Below are 25,122 nucleotides of genomic sequence, written 5' to 3'. Positions count from 1 at the left end.
AGCAAGCAATTATGAAATTCATCTGGAAGAATAAAAAACCTAGAATAGCTAAAGCAATCCTCAGTAGCAAGAGCGAAGCAGGGGGTATTGCAATACCAGATCTTCAACTCTACTACAAAGCAATAGTAACAAAAATGGCATGGTATTGGTACCAAAATAGACAGGTAGATCAATGGTACAGAATAGAGGACATGGACACAAACCCAAATAAATACAATTTTCTCATACTAGACAAAGGTTCCAACAATATGCAATGGAGAAAAGATAGCCTCTTCAACAAATGGTGCTGGGAAAACTGGAATACCATATGCAATAGAATGAAATTAAACCCCTATCTCTCACCCTACACAAAACTCAACTCAAAATGGATCAAGGACCTCGGAATCAGACCAGAGACCCTGCATCTTATAGAAGAAAAAGTAGTCCAAATCTTCAACTTGTTGGCTTAGGATCAGACTTCCTTAACAGGACTCCCATAGCACAAGAAATAAAAGCAAGAATCAACAACTGGGATAGATTCAAACTTAAAAGCTTTCTCTCAGCAAAGGAAACTATCAGAAATGTGAAGAGAGAGTCTACAGAGTGGGAGAATATCTTTGCCAACCATACCTCAGATAGAGCGCTAATTTCCAGAATCTATAAAGAACTCAAAAAACTCTACACGAAGAATACAAATAATCCAATCAACAAATGGGCTAAGGAAATGAACAGACACTTCACAGAAGAAGATGTACAAGTAATCAACAGATATATGAAAAAATGTTCAACATCCCTAGTAATAAGGGAAATGCAAATCAAAACTACCCTAAGATTTCATCTCACCCCAATTAGAATGGCGATTATCAAGAATACAAGCAACAATAGGTGTTGGCGAGGATGTGGTGAAAAAGGAACACTCATACATTGCTGGTGGGGTTGCAAATTAGTGCAGCCACCTGGAAAGCAGTGTGGAGATTCCTCAGAAAGCTTGGAATGGAAACACCATTTGACCCAGCTATCCCACTCCTTGGCCTATACCCAAAGGACTTAAAATCAGCATACTACAGAGATACAGCCACATCAATGTTCATTGCTGCTCAATTCACCATAGCCAGATTGTGGAACCAACCTAGATGCCCTTCAGTTGATGAATGGATAAAGAAACTGTGGCATATTTATACAATGGAATATTACTCCGCAATGAAGAATGATAAAATTATGGCATTTGTAGGCAAATGGTCGAAATTGGAGAATATCATGCTAAGTGAGATAAGCCAATCTCAAAAAACTAAAGGACGAATGATCTCGCTGATAAGCGGATGAGGACATATAATGGGGGGTGGAAGGGGCTAGCATTAGGTTTAGGGTTAGGTTTAGAGTTAGGCTAAGGAGAGCGGTAAGAATGAAGGAAAGAAGGATTGTGTAGAGGGAAAAGAGGGGTGGGAGGGGTGGGGGGAGGGGAAAAATAAAATAAACATCATTACCCTATGTAAACGTAAAAAAAAATTAAAAAAAAAATATTCTAAAAAAAAAAAAAAAAAAAAAGAACTTCCTAAATTGCAAAGAACCACATGAATGAACGGAACCTCATACACCAAATACACAGAAGTAAAGCAAACAGGCCAACGACCACACACAGCTGCCACTCAGCTTCCTTTTTCCACTACAACCCCTCTTCCTCATGCATGTCCCCCAATTCTGGATCATTGAAAAGTGAATCTCATTTGTTTCACAACAATATCTCAGCATAATTTTCCATAATATATCTGTATCTATCTTTAAATGACAAAGGTTGTTTCTTTTTTCAAAGTAAAAATTTTCTTTATTAAAGATTGTTTACTTCATTGTAAAAAAAAAAAAAAGATTTATCTCAATTTATTTTTGCCTACCACTTCAGCCCTGTGATAAATTAAAATAGGTAATTAGATAATAAACTATTTATAATGTATGATAGCTATTAGTAAGCTGTAAGTGTTCAAAGCATCATTAGTATCAAAGTGTATAAAGATGGAAAAGTTTAGTGTGACATTTACAGTAAATTATGCAAGCGTTTAAAGCAAAACAAATGTTTTAGTAATGTGTTAATGATTCTTGGGTGGCTGAAATGATGGTAGGTGGGCAGTGAGAAGTGAGTTTGAAACTGATGAGTTCTTAATGGCGTTGTTTCCTAAAATTTTCCTCCTTTTATTGCTCTTGATATTCAAAATTCAACTCAGATAACTGGTAAACTTAATTTTATTTCTCAGTAATATATATTCTATTTTTATAAATCTGTTTTAAGTTTTAGATTTAATAGTCAAAATAATTATGCCTATAATTTAGAGAGTATTTTAATTATGAGCTGAACCTGGCGCTATTATCATGCTTGATCCTATCAGCAAGACTTTCTCTTTATTTTTCTTTTGAATTTTGATTCTTAATGGTTTAAGACTCATTAGAAATTCTAAAGTAATATAAAGAATTCTGTGTACTCATCACCTAGCTTTCTCCAATGATATCTTTTTTTCCCAGTGATCATATCTTATGTCTCCATAGTGCATCATCAAAACCAGCAAACTGACATTTCTATAATCCTATTAATAACTTGAATTCAGACTTTGTCCATATTAAATCAGTTTCTTTATGCTTTTTTTTTTTTGGTGTATTTAATTCCATGACATTTTACCATATGAATCTTTCATATAACCTCTACCACAATCAGAATACCCAACTATTCTATCACCATAAAAAGTTCCTTTTTTATGTTACCTTTGTTAGTCACATATCCGAGTCTTAACCCCTGACAACCATTGATCTCTTTGCAGTCACTAGAATTTTACTGCTTTTATTTATTTATTTTTTTTGTAACATAAATGGAAGCATCGGTGACCTTTTGAACAGGTACTCCTTTTTAGCCGTTTTAGGAAACCTAGATGCCAGAACTTTGGGAGGGTGTCTTGCTGGAAATCAGCCACTAAGAGATGCATCAGGATAGGAACACAGGCTTATCGGATAGCAAAGTATGTACTCTTGTTTATGCTGTTTATGAGTGGTGAATGCCTAGGTCCTAATAATATCACTGTTATTGCTTCCAAGAGCCATTCATTCAAGGTTTCTTTGAAAAATTCTGGTATTTGTCCAAGGAAGGTGGTCTTTCATAAAATTTTTAGATTTTCTCTTCGAATAGGATAGAAAATTATACAATGTATGACAATAAATAGATTTCTTCCATGGAATAAGCTCAACTTGGAGGACATCAATACTGTCATAATATTATCTGGCTTTTCTTTTTAGAATTATTTTATAAACTTGTGGTAAGAACCGGTAACATGTGATCTACTGTTTTAAGTTAAGTACCATATGGTTAACTACAGGCACAATGCTGTACAGCAGATCTTTAGAACATATTCATCCTGCATCATTGAGTAATACCTGCTGAATAGCGATTCCACACTCCCTGTTCCCCCGCCCACCCACCGGACACCACTGTCCTACTCTTTGCCTGAGTTTGACTGGTACAGATAGTTCCAGACAGTTCAGATGAGTGGAATCATACATTGTCCCTCTTCCTGGCCTATTTAGCATAAGAACTTCAGTTCACACTTGCTATTGCACACTGCAGGATTTTGTTCTTTCCGAAGGCTTAATAATATTCTATTGTATGTATATACCACATTTTCTTTATCCCTTCATCAACTAATGGACACAAACTGTTTCCATGTCTTGGCTCCTGGAAATCATGCTGCACTGAACATGAGAATCTCTCTTCAAGAATTTTATTTTAATTCTTTTGTATAAATACCCAGCAATGGTATTGCTGGGTCATATGGTAGTTCCATTTTTAGTTGCTTTGAGAGTTCTCCATACTGTTTCCCATAGCAGCTGCACCATTTTACATTTAAATGATTCTTTCTTCATGCTATATGTCAAAGAAATTTTGATTATTCTGAAATTATTTTATTTTTTCCAGTTAAAAGAACTGGCAAATTGGAGGACTCGTAGTACCCAGAGGGAAAAGCAGAGGAAAGATACTTACAAATACAATAAAATTAGGATAATTAGGATAACCCACTAAGAATAAAATTATAAAAAAACTAAAGAGAAAAGCACCTATACCAGGTAGTTTAAACCAGATTGCAAACTGGTTGTCTGGGTAATGAATCTTGCCTAGAGATGTTTTTATTTGGTCTATGCAGTGTTTGGTAAAGATTGTTTTGAACTAGTTACAAATATCTAATAATGAGAAACATGAAATATAAATTCTTTTTTTTCCCACATTAAGAAATCTGGCACATTAGTTTTACCAATGTCATTATTTGACATTGAAGCTGAAACTAACTCAGTATTTTCTCCTCTGTTGGGTACATGCCGTCCAATTTGCCATAGTCACCACTAAGCCCAATTGATCTATTTATACTACCTGCCAGACATCCACATGAATTTGAGTTTGTGGCAGCTGATAAAGAGGCTGGGTGAGATGTTCTCTTGAAATACCTTCTGGTTCTACAATTTAAAAATTCTTAAAGTAGAATTTAAGTGCTCTCTAGAGAAGCATTTTGTGTACTCTCTGGGATAATGTTTCTGTAAGATAATAGTTTATAAGAATTTTAGGGTTGGGAAATGCTTAGTATTTTACCTTGTGGTAGAGATTCATAATCATATCTACATATTAATAAAAGTTCTGAAAAAACAGACAATTAGAGCCCTCTTTAACCTTGCTTATCTCAGTATTTCCTATACTTATTTGAATATATAAGTACTATGCATATATCTGGGTAGATCAGTAGACAGATAGGTAGGTAGGTATGTGAGTATTATTATATAATGTATTATTACTTCTTGAAACAATTGCTTTTCTTAGAAAAAAATGACTTTTGGGAGATGCTGATGGAGAAAGATTAGGAATGTTTGAGTCTTCAGCTTCCTCTAATAACCAATATAATTAACTTTCTAGAAATAAAATTCTTACATTTTCATTTCACTGCTCTGGAATCAACATGATATTCCCATTAATGCTGAACCAAACACTCATGTTAAATTAGTGGAAAGGTTAAAAATAAAATCTTAAGATCTAAGAAGAGTTACAAAATTGGAGACATGAATGGAATACTTTATGGTCAGCATATTTCAAATGAGAGAGAAAAGTCATCCTTTTGTAGCAAAAATGGACAGAATGTGGTTTTGGTTTTTGTTTCAGTATTTTAGTGGATTCTGACCTAAGCGCTCCAGGCTACCGGTAGAAGACACCTACCATGATTCTGGTGGAGCTCTGATCTCTCGACCACATTGTTCATTCATTCATTGCCTATTTTATCAGGTACCAGTCACTGGTAACAAAACTTAGCCCTCATAATCTTGTGGAAAATTAAAGAATAAATAAGTCAACAGGCTGATCTACATCTAGTTAGTTATCTTCTGCCCTAGTACTATATAGAAAGCAAATGCCCAACTGTTGGGTAGAGAGGAAGGGCATAGGGAAGCTCTCTTCCTCTCTAGAGGGGGCTAACTCTGGAAGGATTCTTGCAGAAAACAAATAGAAACAATCAGTGATAACAGAGAGAAATAAATTCCATGCTAACAGGGATTTCTGCAGAAATCCCAGCGTGAGAAAGACCTCAGGTGCATTACAGTCTTCTGATGGAGACCAGTCTTGGCAGCAATGAAATCACCCTGAATAACTAAAAGCTTGATGTCACTTAATGGACAGATTCACTCATGGGTATAACTATGGGAGGCCACTTTTTCTTGGTTTTCTTTTTCAATTCAGTGATGAGCAGATGGTGATGACTCAGTAAAATTCAAATTCAAGCTTCATATTTCACTTCTCTTGGTTATTTAGAATAATGACCTTGGTGTTAATTTACACGACAGAAGAGAGTCTCATTTTAATAGAGGAACTCACAGGGAAGAAAAATGAATGAGTTTCGTGTGCTGAAAGAGCCCTAATCGAAACACACACTGACCCAAATACCAGGTCTATTCTTCATTAATTCTTCATGATTTGGTGTGTATTAGGGAGAGGGATATCACTTCCCTTTACCTAGGTTTATTTTATCCCCTTTAGCATGTGAGTCTTAAACATTCAAGAAAATCTAAACTTTTTTTTTTTTTTTTTTTTTGGTACCAGGGATTGAACCCAGGGGTTCATAACCACTGAACCACATTCCCAGCCCTTTTGCCCTTTTTAAAATTTTTTTGTATTTTATTTAGAGACAGGGTCTTCCCGAGTTGCTTAGGGCTTTGCTTTGAACTCTTGATCCTTCTGCATCAGTAAACTCATTTTTAAGTAAGAAGTTTCAATTTATTTGTCATCAATACTGTAAATATCAGTTAGCCATTGTTTTTCTGGTTGATATAGGATCTCAGATGATAAATGCTTTTCTGTATATTTTGGGTACTGTTAGATATAAAATATAGAGTATAATTGATATGTCTGTTTAAAAAACATCTTTAGAAAGAGGTTTTCCTTTTCTTCACTTTATTGACCAACAAGGAAGCAGTTGTTTTCTTTCTGGGACTTTTTTTTTTTTAATTGATGACTATGTGCCTGTTTTCCATTTAATTTTATTTGCCATTATGGTCCACTAAGTAATTAAAACTACATTTTAGAAAATTTAGAGGCAAAAGAAAGCTATTTGAGAGCACTGTTGTATAGTTTTCTTATTTATAATAGTTAAATCTATGTTGTTTTATCACAGACTTTTAAAATGTGTGAACCACTTGTGTGTTTGTGTCTGGATGGAAATTATGTCTGAGAGAAAAACAAAATTAGCTCTCAGAGATTGAGAAACCAAGACAATAAAAAACAAAGCAAAGCAAAAACAATTCCAAAGCTGCTGTTTTCCCAATTTATTTATATAAATACAGAATATTTACATCACATTTCAAAGAAGCGATTGATTCGCAGTTATACATTCAATTTAATTTGTAAACAATGAAATTTCTCATGGGTCTTTTCTCAAACTACCTTTTCTTTCTAGGCAATCTCATTTAGGGCCAGAGTTTCAATTTTCAAACATGCAACTGGAATAGTGGTCCACTATATACTATGTCACTGAAACTGATTTTTAAAAAGGACATTTCTTTTTCTTCCTCTCTTCCTCCTCCTCCCTAATCTGTCCACCTCCCTAATCTCAGGGGAAACAGGATTACCTTCTTTCCTCATTTTAAGCACACTTATCTGTCCTTGAGTACACACCCACCATAGGAAGGAAGTAATCCAGACTTTGGGGATGGTACCAGAAGATCTCAGAAATGACTATCTTCCAAGTTAATAAGTGGATTACATCTCCCCAGGAGAACACACTGAAATGTAACCTCTGAATCACATTTTTAAAAGTCCCCTGTTCCTGCTGATGGGCAGAATCACAGCCTTTGGGACAGGAGTCCCCTGTGTTTCTCCTTTGCAATCAACCTTCTTTTTCCTTTTTCACAAAATGGTGTCCTCTAATTGAATTGGCATCAGGGATAAGGATTGAGCTTTCAGCAACACAACTGCCCCAGAGTTACACCTCTAGACCAGATCCTTGGGAGAAACAGGTCACTGTTCTCAGTGCTCACTGGCCTATCTCAAAGTCACGTCCAACCTGAAATAATCTTACCTTATCTAAATTTGCCCTTGCCTAATATTTACCAAAAATTATCCAAACAAATGGACACGTTCTGTGATCCAGGCACTATATTAGTACAACAATGAACAAGGAAATGTCTCCCTTTATTGGAGTCCAATAAGCAAGCCTCAAGGGGACATGGAAGTATCTTGGTGGATACTCCCTCTCTCATGTCTCAGCCTTCACCATGTCCTGCCAATTTGGTATCAGTTCATGTACTTCTCAATTCTGTGACTTTGTAGTCCAAGTTTCACATTCTACCATTTACAGACTCTAGGCGGTACTTCTTACATCTGCTCTGAACTTTTAAAGATCAATCCCTACAATGTCACAGTCTTTCAAAATCACACACACACACACACACACACACACACACACATCTTATTAAAACCCTTACTAGTTTTCATTGCTCTTATTTTAAAACCACAATTATTCATACAGCTCTTAAGGTCCTGCATGTTCTGACCTCTGCTGACTTTTCTGGCCTTATCTCCTGCTGCTCTTCAACTTCTATCTCTGGTCTTCAGCAGTGTTTCCCTCTTTGAATTTATGCAGTGTCTTTAGTATATTTTTACTTATCTTTCCTTCCTTGTTGCAAACCCTGTTTTCTCTTCCTTAAGCTCTTAGACAAGATAAAATTTTCATTATATACATTTTTTTTTACATTTTGAACTTCATAAAACATGCTCCATATGTTCACATAGTATTTCACTTAGCATCTGTCTTTTCTAATGGCCTACAAGTTTTATAACAGCAGAAATTTCACTCTGTTATTTGCATTGTTGTATCTTCCATATCTAAAACCATTCCTAGCACACATAGCAGCTGCACAGTAGATTAATATTGGCAATATAGAAGTGTGCCGTATCCACAAATCAGGACCTTTGCAGATGTGTCCACTCATATTCCCCCAACAGACCCTGCATGTGATTTCCTTATATACTTACAGACATTTCTGGCTGCAGGAGCATGGCAGCCAAAGGGGAGTTCAGAAGTGCTTGAGAGGCAATGCCCTTCAAGTTTCCTTCAACTATCAAGGAGAAGAATTACAGTATGTTGCACAAAGATTCTTAGTGGTTCCTCAGCAGGATTACCCTCCAATCCCAATCTCATAGCAGTCATTCCTCGCTTTATTGTGCTTCATGGGTAAAACATTTTTTTTTTTCCCCCACAAAATGAAGGTCTGTGGCAACCTGTGTTAAGGAACTCTATTGGCTCAGATGATGATGAGTATTAGTATTTTTTAGTATTAGTATTTTTAATTAAAGTTTTCACTTTTTTTGGATATAATGCTATGGCACACTTCATAGGCTACAGTTTGGTAGAAACATAACTTTTACATGAACTGTGGAAGCAAAAAATGAGTGTTCTCACTTTATTGTAATAATCACTTTATGGAGATGGTCTGGCACCAAACCGGCCATGTCTCTGAGGTGTGCCTATATTCACCTCTCCTCCCTTCCCTCCTTTACTTTTCCAGTTCTGCACAAGGACTTCCTAGTTCACCTTCAGAGTGAACGACTTGACTCCAATCATTGTCTCAGGTTTTCATTATGGGGAAACTTAAGCTAAAACAAAGCCAGAGGAGAGCAAAACTCCAGAGCCACTTTCTAGTGAGATTATTCTCTTGGTATTCTGTCTTTAAAAGAAAGCCACTGAAACGAGAACTTGCAACTGGCAACTGCAGAGGAAGACTTAATTGATAACAATTCGCTCTTCATTAAGAACTTCTAGCTAGTCTTTAGTGGATGCTTTCTGATTGTATAAGTAGGAGGGAAAAATAGATAAAAATAAAATGGTATGACATTGAATCTTTGGTTCCATTGAACACATAATACTGTGGAGTAACATGAGGTTTTCTGTATCCAATGGCTAATTTTGGCGAAAGGATGGAATTATGACTTGAGAGACTAAGAGAAGAAGCTGATAATTTGTCTCCTTGTTGAATTGTCCACTTAATCCTAAGTATTGGAAGTATATAATGTGACTTTTTAGTGTCATTTATTGTTTTTTGTCACAGGCAAGATTGCCATTAAATTACGAATGGCACAAAATACCTATCTGGTAGGTTGAGTTCATGGAGAGTTCTGGTTCTTCTTGAACTCTTGAGTGTTCTGAGTTCTCTTCTCTATGGTCCTTTTTGATTTTTAGACTTTTGTGCATTGTAATTATACATTATAGTGGGATTCATTATGCTATATTTGTATATGCAAATAACATAATTGTTCAATCTCATTCCCTAGTGCCTTCTCTTTCCCCCTACCCTCCCTCCCCCAGATTCGCTTGCTCTATTCTACTGATCTCCTTTCTATTATTCTAATTTAATGTAGTGCATATTATATATATGTGTATATAATATAATAATTGTATGTGTGCATTATTCATCAGGGTGTGTTCATGTATGGGTTTCATTGCCCAGTACTGTTCCATGTCTCCAACTTGATCCCTTTCCTTTACTCTATTGCTCTCCCTTCTATTTTTATGAGATCCCCTTTTTAATTTTTCCCCCCTTTCTCTAGTTTCCACATATAAAACACAGCATTCAATTCTGAGTCTGGTTTATTTCACTTAACATGATTCTCTCCAGTTCCATTCATTTACCAACAAATGATTTCATTCTTCTTTATAGTTGTGTAAAACTCCATTGTGTATATATGTGTCACATTTTCTTTATACTTCTGTTGTCAGGTACCATGGCTGGTCACATAACTTGACTATCATAAATTGTGCAGCTATAAATACTAGTATGCATGTATCACTATAGTATGCAGATTTTAATTCTTTCAGATAAATAGGATCATATGGTGATTTCATTTCTAGTTTCTTTGAGGAATATCCATTCTGCTTTCCAAAGTGATTATACTAATTCTTTATTGTACTTTAGCTGTTCATTCAATTCAATTCAATCAATATTAATTGAGTAACAACTATATACCAGTACCTGCTTTAGGCACTATAAAGAATTCAAAAATATCTTTGAAATATGTTCAATTCAGTGAGGGATATGAATATTATCACACAAGTGCATATTTGTAATAAGAAGGTTTAAAGAAACAGAAAGGAAGAACATGCTTTTGAGGATAAAGAGGAAGTTCTTTCTAGATAAAGAACATTCCATGTATGTACTAAAAAAGGTGATGCAGGATTATGATAGCAATAAGTGAGGTCACATGATATCAAGGTAGAGGTGGGGACAGTAGTAGTAAGGCATAAATAGGAAGATTCAACTGGGAGCAGAGTGGGGCAGCCAGGATATATCTGGTATGTGCTTTCCACTTGGGAACCAGAGAGGGGAATGTTGGGTGGGAATCTGGAGTGAAGACCAAACTCATAATGCTTGCCTTCATCTTGTAATCAAACAGCAGAGTCACTAAATCCATGTGGTCTAGGGTATTCTAACAACAGAGGTGTCCTGGTTGTAAGTAGTAGAAACTTGGTTCCAACCGTTTTAAGGAAAGGGGGAATTTACCCCAACACAGAGGAAATATATCTTAAGTAGGCATTTCTAGGCACAGCAGCCCAGATGAGGCTATTAGGAATCTTTCTCCACTGTTGGACCTGTTCTCTTCTGGATTGTTTTCATTCTCAAGCAGCAAGATGACCTTCAGTAACTCCAGGGTTATCTCCCCAACAACTTTCAGTAGAAAGAGAGATTCTATATCCTTTTGTTCTAGGGGAAAATAAAACAAAAATGAATTTAAAAACGACTCCTCAAAACTCTCAAATTGAAATGGTCTTAAGTCTCATAGGCTTAGATGAGCTCCTACACCATTCTAAAGCAATATTGTTGGTAGGCAAAAGGACTAGCTACACAGTTTGTGAGGCCCAGTGCAAAATGAAAAAGTGAGGGCTCTTTCAAAAAGTAGGGAAAGAACTCTATTAAAGGTAATGAAATGCAAAGTTTATTTTTTTATTCTGTACTTTCATTTGACTGATTACCATATTGTTTTAATATCATCCAAAGTAAATTTAAATTTTTAAAATTATTAGCACTTATTTTACCATTTTTCTTTAGATTGTGCAATACTTGTTTTAAATGGATTTTCACTTTATATACAGAATCGCTGAAATTAAACACTTATATTTTGCAGTTAGTTGGTGCGTGTGTATTTTGTTTGTACCAGAACATTAGTGATACTGCCTTAGACTAATTCCACTTGTTGATAAGTGTTCATTCTATCAACTCTCCAGTTTCAGCATCCTGACAGGGAAAAAGATTTACAACTTGCCCCATATTTCTCCTTCCTTTTAGAATGGCACCATTTTCAGCGTAAGTGTTTGCCTAATAAGTTTTACTAGAAAGAGTGTTTATGAGAGGATTGTCTTAGAATTCCATTGTCTTCTTAATCCATCAAACCAAGATCTGTTTCAAGTGGAAAGTGTGTCTTTCAGGGTTTCCATTTACTCAGATTAGATGAATTTGTTTACCTTGTACTTGAATTTCCCTGAACTGTAGTGTCCTGAAATTCTATTTGTGGGGCTTTGCTAAGACTGTATGCAAATTTTGTATGTGAGTAGGGTGACATGGAATATGAATATTTTGCATATTTCTTTGGCTCACATCTATATCTTATTTCTCCATTAGATGTTACTTACAAAACACAAATTCAAAAATAAATTCATCATATATTTTGGAATAGAAATCATAGAGCGATGAATCAAGTGTGCGATCCTTCTGAGTTCAGGGCCCTGGAGTGTTGCGCAACTTGTACACACCCATGAAGCTGGTCCTGGAAGTGGGTGTGGGATATTCTGTCAAGTCTGAGTCACTTGCCTACCACTGGAGCTGTAAGTCACCATCCAAACACTTGGACACTAATAGGGGAGAGAAGATTTTCCAGAGAAGGGGAGAATGGATTTGGGGCCGACCAGTGAAACAGAAGTTGTTCATAATAGAAATGGAGGATCTGGGAGAATTGTCTACTTTATCCTCCTTATCCACAGAAATCTGAAGGGAAGAACAGTTCAGGGATAATCAGGATGTGTTCCCACAGAATACCTCTTTATTACTTCCTCTGCTTTTTGGGAAATTCATTTCTGTTTGGAAAGAATAATCTAATCTGTCTTCATCTATTTTCAGAACCCATGCTACTCTGTACTTGTGAATAATGTAAAGTAGGTGGTCTGGTGACTGTAGTGGAGAGTGCTGTGTCTGTAGTGGGAGATTCCAGAGGACATTGTCTTCAGAATGTCGCTGATGGTGCTTGGAGGTCTGGAAATGTGTTCAGTGTGCATGAGTTGTCTTATCACATGACTGTGTGTATGTGTTCTTGTTATTTGTCCATGACCAAGATGGTAGAAAATGCAGTCTTCCTCTTGACGTGTCTGATGATAATACAGTGGATGATATATGAAGCATAATGTATGATTAATAAATATTTCTGCCAGTTGAGGGCCATATTTCACAATTGCAGTTCCTAGGTCTTCATTCAGAGGGGTTCTATTTTTCAGAGTTAAGAGGCAGTGACCATAATTGCTGAATGTGCTGTTCAGTTGGACATCAATTTAATTGTACCTTGCTGTCATTCTGAGTAATTTCCTCAGGTATTCACTGCTCAGAGCTCAGCCTACAATAGTGTATCTTAGGACTTTCCAGATTTTGGAAGCAGGTCATTTTGGAAAGGTTAAAATACGCCCATGGTTACCCATTACTTTGAATGAAAAAAAGGGTTTATTAAGATAAAAACAAACAAACAAACAATCAAATTGGCTACACTGGCCTCCTTGTATTTCCTCATCTGGGTTTGTTTGTCCTCTTCTTTCCTCTGCCTCAAATACTCTTTCCTCAGGTATATAAACAATTTGTATGTCACCTCTTTCAGGTTCCATCATGTGCTAGTCTGCTTTGCATTGCTGTGATTAAAATATTAAAACTATTTGAAAAGAACAACCTGGAGGAAGAAAAGTTTATTTTGAGTTCATAGTTTCAGAGGTCTCAGTTCATGACTGACTGAGTCCATTGTTCTGTTCTTTCTCTAAAGAACATCATGGTGGAAGGGCCTGGTGGAGAAAACCTACTCAACTTATGGCAGCCAGGAAGGGGACAGGGGCGGGGGGAGAGAGAGAGAGAGAGAGAGAGAGAGAGAGAGAGAGAGAGAGAGAGAGAGAGAGAGAGAGACAGAGAGAAGAAAGAAACAGGAGTCTAGGGGATAGATACAGTCGTCCAAGGCCATGACCCTGAGACCTATTTCCTCCCATTAGGTCCTACTTCTCAGCAAATGGATTAATCCTTAAATAGATTAATCCATTTAATCCATTAAAGTCAGAGCCTTAATCATCACCTGAAAGTCCCATCTCTGAACCTTTCTGTATTGGGAACCATGCTTCTAACACATGAGTTTTTGGGAACATTACAGATCTAAACCATAGTATTTCATCTTGGTGAGCTTTCTCTGAACACTTTTTTAAAAATTAAAAGGTTTCTCCTCACTATGGCATTCCTGTGCCTTTTCTCTGCTCTATTTTTCTCCAAAGAATTTATATAATTTGGCACAGAAAATGTATTATTTATTAATTTTTATCTATCTGTTTTGGATACAAGAGTATAAGTCCAGTAGATCAGCGCTTTTTATATCTTATTTGCCACTGAATCTCAAGCATCTAGACAGTTTCTGGAACACATTATGCTTACTATATATATTTTTAATGATTTTTCCATTGAATTGGAAAAGATCTTGTCTCACTTTTGAACCAGTGGCAACCCATGGTGGACCAAGAATCACATTTGGAGAATAACTACCCAATATAACACCAATTCATTAATATATTGAAAAATATTTTTCTGGGACTCCTTGGATTTGCAGTTTTTGACCCTGCAATGTTGAGAGAGTCTTTCTGTCACTGAAGGTCACCTGAGTGCTCATGCTTACCTAGGACTGCTCCTACCCATTTTGCTTTTTTTGGTTCACAGCCCATTTTTACAAAATGATTAGGACTGAGTAGGCCAACTGCTGCTGAAAAAAAATAGATTACAAGACTGAGTTATGACAGGAGAGGATATTCTTCTTATTCTTTTTTTTTTAATGATTCTAGGGATTAAACCCTCTACCACTGAGCTACATGCCTAGCCCTTTTCATTTTTACTTTTGAGACAGGGTCTCACTAAGTTGCTGAGATCAACCTTGAATTTGCAATCCTCCTGTATCAGTCTCCAAAGTCGCTGTGGTTACAGATGTGCACCACCACACCCAGCTCAGAATAGGTCTTTCCTTTTTTCTTTTTTCTAGTATGTATTTTTAACTATCAATTTAAAACACACACTTATCCTTTATAATTCAATTTAGTTTCAATTTAATAAGTTTAATTTATTTTCTGACATCTTTGTTGTTGTTGTTATTGATATTGGTGTCTCTTTTTATGTCCAGGGTAGTATAAATTGAACTCAGTTTAACTCTGTAGAATCTGGACTTATAGAAATTATGGCAATTATATAAAAGGGCCAAGGGATAGTGAAGGATAGTTCATGAAGTGAAAGAGAAGTTGGAGTGCGGATCTCTACCAATGACTGACATGGGATGAGCACCTACTATATTAAACACCTTAACAAGTGTTGTACATGTATTTTGTGAGTAAATTCACACAATTCTGTGAAATTTATTATTATTATTTTCATTTTGCTAATGAAAAACTGAGATAAGATGGGATTAAATTGTTTACAGTCCAACAGCTACTGAATTTCTGGACTTTAAATTATGATATCTTGAATTGGATTCTGCTTTCACTCAAAGTTCAGGCTCCAAGCCCCCTAGGGTGTGCTGCCTTAAGAAATTAAATGTTTTTAGCAGAATAAAGAAACAGGATTTAGTGATTGGTTGCAGCTTCCTTTGTTGACATTAATCTAGTGGTTTTCACTTTTCAAATATTTTCATAATTTCTTCTACTATTTCTATGTTTTTGCCTTTCTGTTTTTCTCTTTCTCCCTAGAGACCCATATATATATTTTTTAAATTTTATTTTCGAATTTTGCTAGAGGCTACTGTTTGGTTTTGATGATTGAAGAGACCACTCTGTAATTGCTTTCTGAAATATCATTGAAATGATTGGAATGAATGGACACTTTTCAGGTCTCTTTCCTCGTGACTATAAATTGGTTGAAATGAGACAGGATAACTATTAATTAAAATTTGTTGGTAATTGGGTCAAGGGTTAGGCTATGTTAAAATGAAAAATAACTTTTGATATGCAAATATTTTCTTCCTTAGGAAAATTAATCACATACACATAGTTTTAGGGTAATATTTGAATGACTTAAAGCAACTGTCCTTAAGAACCTTAAAAGTCTTCACATACTTGGTTCTAAAAAGCATAGTGTTAAACAGCTGAATAGGCCCTTTGAGAGCATTTGCTTCTAGGACTTATTTTGCAGATTTGAAAACTGACACATAGAAAACTGACTTGGGTACAATTGTAGTTAGTAAGTGGTTGAGTGAGATGTGAACTCAGACATGCTAGTTTCTTGTCTAGTATCACCCCTCCAGATCATGTGGGCATAAAATATGTGCAAATCCATGCATAATTCCTCTATAAAACAGGATGGTAGCCAGAATGAATTACCATTTAATTTTAAATACTCTTATAGTATTTTTCTCTGATTTCCATAATCCAATATCTTCTCTAATTTGCATGGTGCTTCACCCTTAGTTTGTTAGAATACGTGAGAATTTAATTTCCTGCCTCTGTTACTACCTCTACTAGGTCTGCTACTGCTATTACAAGTGGATCCTTTCTTGAGTACCTACTGTGTGCTAAAAAGTGTGATGAATACTTTGTTCAGTCAGGAAAACAGTTCACAAAAAATATTTTGAGAGGAAATGGATTTAATACAGGAGATTCGATACTTGCATAACCATTGAATGTGCTCCAAGATTAAAGCTCAGAAAAGGCTGTCGCTGGTTTTGTATGTGTGATAGATTTTTATAGGAGCAGAATTTGCTGCTTTTGCCCTTGTTAGAAAACAAGGATGTATGTGTATGTGTGTGTGTGTGTGTGTGTGTGTGTGTAATCTGTAGCACCAAGATGCAGGGAGAAATATCCAGAGGCATCTGAGAAATTTCATATCTACAAATTTTCATCTCAACAAAGCATCATGTGACAGCCTGCCACTGCCAGAGGAGGAGAAATATGCTTCTTGCTCTCTTTGCTCTTCTAATACTCACCCACATTCGTAGAATCCCATCTGCAGCTGGTATCCTCTTGGCAAAGGAGTCTGGGAAATACAGTTCCCACATCCTTACTCTCTGCTGTAAAGGAGGAAGCAGAGATGAGGGTGAGTGACTGCAGGGTCTCATCCAGCAGCATGTGAAGAATGTTCATTGTCTCCTTCAATTCTGTAAGTAAAAATGATAGGTGAGGAAACCTGGGGCTCAGAAATTTTAAGGAAATCTTGTCAACAAGCCCTGGATTACATAATAGGTAAGCCGACATGTTTAGTAAAGCAGAGCTGCCCTTACACGATTAAAAAAATATGATGAGATAATTTGTTATCTGATATTTCAAAAAGAAGCATTGAAGAGTGATTAAGGGAAATGCTTTGCTGAACTTCCTTACTCTTATTTTATGACTTTCTATGTCTCTCTCGCCCTCTCTCACTTCCGGCCTGCTTTCTCTCTCTCTCAGTGATGAGGATGTGAGGAGAGTGATGGACCGAAGTTCACACACAGCTAATCTGCACGAGCAGGAGGATTTGAAGTGAGAAAGTCTCATTCTGGTATCTGAATTTAACCACTAAGAAAGCTGAGAGCTCTACTTAATGTGATTATTTGTTAATTGGCATTTACTTCACCGTGTCTGAAAAGTAGGCTGCACTTACTGTCCCTCTATTATGAGAGGAAAAGGATAAAGTTTGCATTGTAGACCAAGTGCTTTGAGTTAGAAAGCGAACAGTCAAGTCATTGGTGATGAGGAAATAAAGACCCCCCAAATAAGTAGGCTTGACTTTAGGGTAAAATGGAACCAAGAAAATAGATGAGGAGCACAAGTTTCATATTAGGTAAGAGATGGCAGCTACCCAACTCTGCAGAGAAGAGACCTTGGTGGGGCTGCATATTTTGAATACGGTGACCTGCACAGTGAGCAGGCAGCACCCTGGGATCTAATCCCAAGGACCCTGTAGAAAATCACTCAAGCTCTGAGTGTATGCTGCACTAATGCAGAATAGGGGATTTGGATTAGGTAGCTGAGATTTCTTTCTGCTCTGAAATTCAGATTTTGTGGTTTGTGAAGCATTACAATAATATGAAGTTTACTCCTGCTTGTCATCAACTGCTGACATTTTTCTTCTATCTTTGAGGTTTTGAAAGTTTAATAAGTTTGAAATTCATGGTCAAATCATGCCATTTTGAAGTAATTTATTTAAACGTGGATTTTTTTCCTCATTTCTAAGTACATTTCAGTCAGGGATATTTTTTCATTTTTAAAACATTTCTGTATCTGTTGCTTATATTTTTAGTCCTAGCAGCCAACTCCCAAGTTATTTAAAGGAAGAGATTTTTTACAGATAATTGCTAAATTTGCAAGTTTATAGAATGCATATCAGTCTTAGACCGAAGAAAACTAATTAGAATCAAAGTTGGAAAAATAGCTGTGTCTGCTCGATATCTGATTATTTTGAAGTTCAAAGCTGTACTTTTTTGAATTGAACTGCTTTTGTGTTTTTCTTCATCTTAGTTCTGAAACTGATAGGCTAGAAAATCTAACCATCTTAAACAATTCCCATTTTAGTGATTAATTCGAGGTGTAGCGTATTCTCATCCAAATTAAATTAATTTGGTAGAAGAAATAGATCACTTTTTTGTCTGATTACTTTTAATTGGTTCCAGTTTAATAAGCAAACATTACTTTAATGAATTTTTTTACTTTATTAGGCTATGAGCTCGCTGCAGTTCCAGTATTAACTTGTCACCTCAGGGCACAGCTGCTGCAAAGCAGTACAACTTTTTGTCTTTCAGGGATCAAATATAAGTTGATTGACGTGCCAGTTCTTATCTTGGGTAGGGAATGCAAGGGGTACTGTGCAGAGGGCCATTTAAAACTCCGTGCGACCGAGGAGTTGTTGATAAAGAGAGAGATGGAGATGGTGGGGAATAGCAGAAATTGTGCTGGGGAGACGATGGTCGCAAAGTGGAACAGGTAGCGAGCGGTCTTGTCATCACTGCCTAGCGCACTGGAAAATTCACGGCCACGAAGTGAAAAGAAACTTGACTCAAGAGTCAACTGAGTCATCAGCTAGACAGATTTTCTAGAACCAGATACCTAATCTCTCTGGGTCTGAGTTTCCTCACAATGAGGAGTTGACCCTGGAGGTTTCGAACAGCTCTGAGATTCTGTGATCCTATTTTGTTCAATTGCTGGGAAAATTGACCACAGTCCATTCAGTCCTTGGCAGTTCATTTCAGGCCCATCTTTTTGAATGTTTTGTAAGAAAAATAAGAAAAAGCCTTCCTAGAAATGGAGAGAGAGAGCCATTCAGAGAGACAATCTTATCCTTTAATAATACCAATTTCTTCCACTTTAGGAAAGTCAGATTAGTTTGTCCTGAAATACTTTGTTTGAGTTGAAATTTTTTTTTCAGAAGTTCTACCTCTTGGAATTTGGTAAAAGTTCCTTCTCTCTTGTTACCCTCTTAGATATGGAGAATAAGTGCCCATCTTCCTCTTGTCTGAGTGTACTTGACTTAATATTAAGAGGTACATTTTCAGGGCTTCTAATTTTCTTTTTAAAAAAGTTAATACATGTAAAAAATATTAAAAATGTTAGAATTGTGCACTTTCCTCCATTCTTTGAACACTTTTGCTTTCTGTGATGGATATTCATTTTTAATAAACTTTTAAACAGTATAATTTTAGATTTGCATAAAAGTTGTGCAAGTCATATAGAGAGTTGCCACACACCCCATACTTGGATTCCCCTATTATAAATATGACATGAATATGACATATCACAATTAATCAACCCACACTGACATTATTATCAGCCAAAGTCCATATTCACCCAGATTTTCTTACATTTGCCTAACATCCTTTTTCTGTTTAAGGATACCATCTAGGCTATCACCTCACATTGAGTCCTCCTGTCTCCTGAGGCTCCTCTTGGCTGTGACAGCTTCTCAGCCTTTCCTTGTTTTTGATGAGCTTGATGGTTTAGAGAAGTACGGCTCATGCATTGTGCTAGAATGTTCTTCAGTTTCAAAGAAGACTGGCATCATGTCACACTGAGGGCAATTCCATGATATGTATGATCTCTGCTGATACCAGCCTTGACTGGCTGAAGTAATGTCTCTGAGGTTTCCCCACTATGAAGTTATTCTCCCCACCATTTTGCCTACTTTATTCTTTGGAAGGAATTCTCTATGCACCCTATACATTTCAGCAGCAGGAAGTTTTGTTCCCAACTCTTTGAGAGTGGAGTGTCTTCATAAATTATTTTGACTTCTCTGCACGAGAGAGATTTCTCTATTCTCCCCCCCTAGATTTATTTGGTCAGCTGTTTATGTTAATATGGATCTATGGCTATTTGTTTTACCCTTTGCTTTATAATCTAATACAGCTCTATCATTCCTCAAATTGTTCCAGTTTTGGCCATTAAGAACTCCTGTGATTGATTTCTATGCCATTATTTTGGTATGTATCCATCAATGTGGGTACTTATTTATTTATTTTATATTTGAGTACAAAGATCCTCCAGATTCATCATCTTGTATACTTACTGACCCAGAATCAAACATTTTCTCAATCGTTCTTGGTTCCTTTCATTGTGGAATGGTGTTAGGGACAAATACCTGGGCTTTTTATTGCCACTGGTTTTGTTGTTTGTTTTAGACCTTTGCAGATGACAGAACAAGGAGATAAATGTGTGTATGTTAACTTATTTATATGCACACATATATAATATTTATAAACATTTCAGTTTGTATCTGTATTAAGGTAAATGGGAATTGATACTGTTGTTTCCAACCATTATCAAATGGATCATTCTAATGTTGACATCTTAATTTTTGTCATCTGCCACTCCAGTTGTGAAGAACCTGGCTCCCACCATGCACTATGCATTTACTTTATTATTCAACTCCAGCATACCGTGTAGAGTTGTTTAAGAATTTTCAGCCTATAGCCCCCTGGGAAACAGCCAGATCAACAAGAGTGAAGTGCTGTATAAACTTCCTTTTGCCTTTAATCTTACAGTCCACAGTTATTTCAAGGTTCTTAGTGGAACACATTCCTCCTGCAGCCCTACACCTTTCAGTAAAATTACCTTATACATTTTTAATATAGTTAGATTCTTTTGTCACAGTCTGTATTCCATATTTGAATTCCACATTTGAAATATGGATTTTTTAAAAAGCTCTTTTTATGAATTACAGTTTGAAAATCTTGGCTATTCTGTTTTAACCCTTGTAGGAACTTCACATCACTTTTTTCCTCCTTGTCTTTCCACCCTTATCTGAGATGACAGTGTACTAGAATCATGTGATAAATGTGTGTATTTTTGCACTTGGGATGTATCTGCTGTCATATTGCTTTCTGAATTGTTATGATTATTTGTTTATATATCTTATTTCCTTCTGCATTATAAACTCTCCCTGTATTGCAATTAAATTCTCTTCTCTCCTGTGCAAAGCACACTGCTCTGTGATATAGTAAGTGCTAATGAAATGTTTGGATCAGCGACCCTTTATGTCTTAGGTAAATAGTAATATTGCCATCATACACAAGGTTTGCATAGTTGGGTTGCATTCAAACAGGAATTTAAACTTCTTTTTAGATGTGTTCATGTCCATGACCTGATATACAGGGCAAGAGTGGAATCTTGAAGCAGAATGTCCACTAATGAATCCTGGCTCCCCCACTTAGAAGTCATGTGACCATAGGAAAATAATTTATCTTCTTTATCCCTCAGCCTCCTCCTTTGTAAAATAAAATTAACACTAAACTCAAGGACAAAGCATTATCATGGGTTACATGGGAGTGTGCTTGGGAAAGCATTTGGCACAAGGCCTAGCACACTCTGCTTTAAAAAGGTGACATTATCATTAGTGAATTATTTTTATAGACATGTATTCCATATAGACATATTTGAAAAAAGGGACATATCTTTCCCTTTCTCCCATTCCCTTCAATATATCCTCAGTGATCTTTCCTGATTTCTATGGATTTGTTATTTTTCTCCTAATACCTGTGTGTGTGTGTGTGTGTGTGTGTGTGTGTGTGTGTCTATCCTTTCCCTGTGCAGTGAGCAGAATGATTATTTCTCAGAACACATTCCCTAGCTTGGCTCCTGGCTTGAGAAGTAATTATTTTGGCATTATCTTCCATTGCCCTGCATTTGCCATCTGTTGGCAACATCACTGAGATGATCCAAATCTTCTGGAGTCTGGCAGTATTTTATATTTTTATTGGCTCAATTTCTACCTTAAGTTCTATCTTCTAAATGGGGAATGCAGCTAATTTCTGAAGTAGGCCTGAATTTTTTTTTTTTTTTTTTTTTTAGGACATCTGTAGTTTGCAATTTGGAACGGTATCTATTTTACTTTTCAAAATCCTGTTAAATATTAGAGGAAAGAATCACCTGAAAAGAAAGAGTAGTCGAATATTGTGTTAATTTAGATTTATGCTATCCTTATCTTAACTCCTAAGTACACAAAAAGTGACTCAACTTTGCAATTCCCATACCATAAAAGGCGATTATCCTTGGGCATTGAGAAATTTTTAAAGAGAATCTAAGCCTTACCATATTTCAGCAATCAGGCTGTTTAATTTTACATTCTGAGCCAATTTCACTGCAGGTTTTCCAGTTGCTTGATATCCTTTTAAAATGTCATTTTCAAGGACTATCCAACATACTGCATTTGCACACCTAAGATCATTGCTTTCCATGTCATTTGAAGGATATTGTCACTCCACCACATTCTTTTCTTCCTTGTACTTTCAAATTTATCTTTCCTATGTATCTACGCCAAAGACCTGTGGAAATCTTACTGGAGTGCCTCTTTGCCTCTGAATTCTCTTTATCTGTCATGGAAGCATATTCCTAAAAGATCTCCAGGAGGGCAGTTACAATGAGGGATTCTCTCATATTTCTTATTCTTTAGACCTGACAAAAGCTGCTTATTTCAAATAAGTATGGCGTTGGCTGATGGATGTTTCCTTGAAACTGAGAGATTACTGCCTTAGACGGGTCCTCTTGAAGATGTGTCCAATTTGCATTTTTATTGTTAGACTAAAGAAGTGCAGACATAAACTATTGAGAATACTAACTCTGAAACTTTAATTATCTTCTTTGTTTCTGCTTGCATGCTGCATACTGTGTCCCTTGGGAATATATCCAATTAAATTGCATACATATTTTGAGTTATAAATTAGAGCATGGCTATTCATTTGATAAAAGGTTAACCTATGCTTTTGATAATAAAATATAAAAGGTTGATAATGTCCAGTATTGGTGAAAATGTGGGGAAGTGGTTATAATTTTATATATTGCAGAAGGATGTTAAGTGCTGTAACATTTGGGGAAGGTTAATCTAGAAGCATCAAGCAAAACTTTGAGCAGGGACTATGTACTGGACATTGTGTTAGTTACTGAGAATATGGCAGTGACAAAAATATGAAAATTAAAAATACATAAATGAGTTAACACAAAATATGTCAGATGGCAATTAAAGCTTAGGAAAAAATTAAAACAAGTTAAGGGAAATTAGAAGAGTTACTTTTGGGCAGAAGATATATTATTTATGTATTTGATCAATGTCACCATGAAAGAGGTGACATTTTATTAGAGAGAGCTTATGAGAGAGACATGTAGAAATATGAGCAAAGGCAGTTCCAAGTAGAAAAATAGTAAACGAAAAGCATTCTGAGGTGGACACTTGCTTATGGGGACTCAGGGACTAATGCTGAGCCAGTATGTCTGCAGACAAGTGACTGTGTGGGAGGGTAAGAGATGGGGTCAAAATGACACTGAGGGGGAAGGTGAACAAGATGCAGAGAGATTTGGAAGTTGTGGAAGAACTTTGTCTTTTGCTCTGAGGAAACTGAGAAATGTCTGGTGGTTTTGGACAGAAGATTGACACTAAATTATATTTTCATTCACATTATAAAATATAGGAAAAAACAGAGATGCTAGTTATACGGCTACTCTACTCCAGTAATCTGTAGGGCATTGTGGTTAATTTCTATGTAAATAAGCTTGCCAGTACCTAAGGCTTAATGTGCAAGAATATTTATTTCAGCACTGTCTTGTGTTATCTCATTAGTGTGACACTGAAGGCATTTCAATAGGGGATGGTCTGATAAATAATGCTACATCCACCCAATGGAATAGTGTGTATCTATTAAAAGCATGAGTAAGAATTTTAATTTAATTGGTCTGAAGTCAAAGTCTATGTTTTTATTCCTTACATTATATGATGATAAGTAGAGGTTTCTTTTATAGGTTCTTTTTCCACATAAGAAAAAGCCTGTGGGTTTCTGAGGGCCAGAAATCTGTGCATATTTATTTTTTGATTCAGATAATTTATGATCCAACATAATTGTTCACATAAAAGAGCCACTTAATCATTGAATAAATTGAGTGGGAGTTGTAACTCAATATCTTCCAAATATGTCACTTTAAACATAATATAATAAATTTCATAATTTGTTTTTTTAATTGAAAATATCTTTCACATGTAAGATTATAGAAAAGTATGAACATAAGGAATATCTTTATGTGCTGAAATCAGTGAGCATCATGTAAGAAAGAGCAACAACTGACTATTCAAAATTATCTATGCTTTTTTTTTTCTTACAAAATAAGCCCATCTGAATGTTCCTTTTATGTTTGGTGCAGAATTCTGAATCCTGAGTGAAATTCAATTTCAGGCCATTGAATTGATGAACAATTTTCATCTGTATTTAAAAACACATCCTTTAGGTAGGACAGGCTTGGCCTCACATTTTGATACATTGTTTTTAAACAAGCAGATGAGTTCTAATAATACAGTAGGGAAATGAAACAATAGACTCTCTAAACATGAAGCTAATAATACATTAGGAAAATAAAACAGTAGACATATAGTTATATCTATATGAATATATAGATGAGCTATCATGTAGTGAGACATTTTATAATGAAAAATCAAGCATGGTGAGAGTGTGGAACATCATGGCTGTTCATGGGACTATTTTATTTTATTTATTTAAAAAAAATTTTTTTAAAGATTTTTTTAGTTGTGGATGGACCTTTACTGTATTTATTTACATGTGGAGCTGAGAATCGAACCCAGTGCCTCACACATGCTAGGCAAGCACTCTACCACTGAGCCACAACCCCAGCCCTCATGGGACTATTTTAAACGTGGTATTCAGCGAATTTTCTGAAGAGCAATGAGCTGAGCAGAGATTTGATTAAAGTGAAGTCATGAACTTGGGAAGAGCCGAAGAAAGAGATTTCCAGAAAGGGGAAAACAATGTGATGATTTCCCAAAGTTCTAAACAGATCACTGGGGTTGAGAAGAGAAAGTGAGGGAGGAGGTTTAAGAAGAGGGTCCCAGAGGAAGTCTGCAGCCTGATCAGAAAGGACC

The sequence above is a fragment of the Sciurus carolinensis genome, chromosome 6 (genome assembly GCF_902686445.1).
Source record: "Sciurus carolinensis chromosome 6, mSciCar1.2, whole genome shotgun sequence".
In the NCBI taxonomy this organism is placed as follows: domain Eukaryota; kingdom Metazoa; phylum Chordata; class Mammalia; order Rodentia; family Sciuridae; genus Sciurus; species Sciurus carolinensis.
The sequence above is the reverse complement of the archived record's forward strand: the minus strand, read 5'-3'. Positions refer to the sequence as shown.